Source organism: Schistocerca serialis, chromosome 11, assembly GCF_023864345.2.
Source record: "Schistocerca serialis cubense isolate TAMUIC-IGC-003099 chromosome 11, iqSchSeri2.2, whole genome shotgun sequence".
Classification (NCBI taxonomy): Eukaryota; Metazoa; Arthropoda; class Insecta; order Orthoptera; family Acrididae; genus Schistocerca; species Schistocerca serialis.
The window spans coordinates 205,996,960-205,998,498 of NC_064648.1; the positions used below are offsets into that span (position 1 = coordinate 205,996,960).

The window sequence follows — 1,539 nt, forward strand, 5'->3', positions numbered from 1 at the left end:
GAGACTCTATCAACACCACATGAGCTCTTGTTTTTCAGTATATTTATACTTCCCTTATTTTCAGTGGGGTATGCTGATGTTATTTCTAAAGGCCGAAAGTCCTGGGAATGATATTTTTAACATTTTTTCTTGCTTCTTCAGCTGAACCCTTTAACCCTATTTTTGCTGCTACATTCAGAAAGTGATTGTTAAAAATACTTGCAACTTGTGAATTATCACTCACAACATTATCATTTAGCTTTATTGCTATGGTATGCTGTGAACTGTCAGGCTGCGCCATCTCCCATTTCACAAAATTTCATATACTTTTAATCTTATTATCTGCGTTATTAATTTCTGTCAGAACACATAAGCTTCTCGACCTCTTAATGACTTTCCTTAGAATAGTACAGTATCTTTTGTAGTAAGCAAGTAACATCGGATCCTGACTTATTGTGGCCTGTACATATATTTCCCTCTTCCTCTTACACGATACCTTAATTCCCATAGTAATCCATGGCTTACTTGACTTTGTAATGGCATTTTTGGATAACGTTTCAGGGAAGCAACTCTCAAGTATTGAGAGAAATTTACGGTGGAATAAATTGAATTTGGCATCAGCATCATTTTCTGTGTATACTTCAAACCATTAAAGGTCTGTATCCTGTGCGCATTAATAAGCCTCCCCACCTTTTATGAACTTGCCTAAATACTGTAAGGTGCTATATGTGTTATTTCAATTAACTGTGCATCATGATCAGATAGCCCATTCACAACTGAGTGCACATTAATTGTTTCTGCCTGAGCACTGTCAGTGAAAATGTTATCGATACGAAGACCTACTATCCTGCTGCACACCAGTTGGAAAATTTACAACTGTTTGTCCTTCTACAGCGTTTTGAAACTGGAATTATAGACACTCTGTGGGCGTAATGTAGATGCAGATGTCACAATAATCCCTCCCAAATAACAAGAGAAGTCAAGAGTGACAAAAACAATTTTCACTTAATATGTAGTTGCTTGTTTTGGACAACCTGTTTTTTTTATCTCAGAGACGAATTTTAAAAAGAAATTGCATACATGGTGAAGGGGATTAACTTCATATTTTCTTTGTTCACTTTAGGTGAGTCTCGCTGGAATCACGTGACTGGATTAAGACTAATATGGATACATCTGAATGCAATTTAGTATAATTATAGGAGCTGAAGAAATGAATTATAATTCGTGCCAAAGCTGGGACGAACCCAGGACTCCTGCTTATCAGGCAGATGTGTTAACCACTACACCACCATGGCACTGTGGCTAAAACAACTACCAGTGCTTTCCCTAACACCAGGTTCAGTTCATGCCTTCAGCCTATTTCCCCCTTCTTAAATCGTCAGTGTTGTCGAGGTTCTCTGACATTGGCATAGCACCCCAGCTTTGTATGTAATGAGGAAATCTTGCCTATACCTCAGGTATTGATCTGAATTAATCTGAAGGCATGAATTGAAGTTTGTGTTAGAGAGGGTATTGAACTAGAGTAGTCCATGCAGTTGTTTTAGCTGCAGTGGTTAGCAC

At 37.9% G+C, this 1,539-nt stretch overlaps 1 non-coding gene across 1 annotated transcript; it reads right to left on the bottom strand.

Annotated features, from left to right (window-relative positions):
• Positions 1-1,204: 1,204 nt before the first annotated feature.
• Trnai-gau (transfer RNA isoleucine (anticodon GAU)) lies at positions 1,205-1,274 on the bottom strand. Its single transcript has one exon. It is a non-coding gene; the product is annotated as a tRNA-Ile (tRNA).
• Positions 1,275-1,539: the final 265 nt, after the last annotated feature.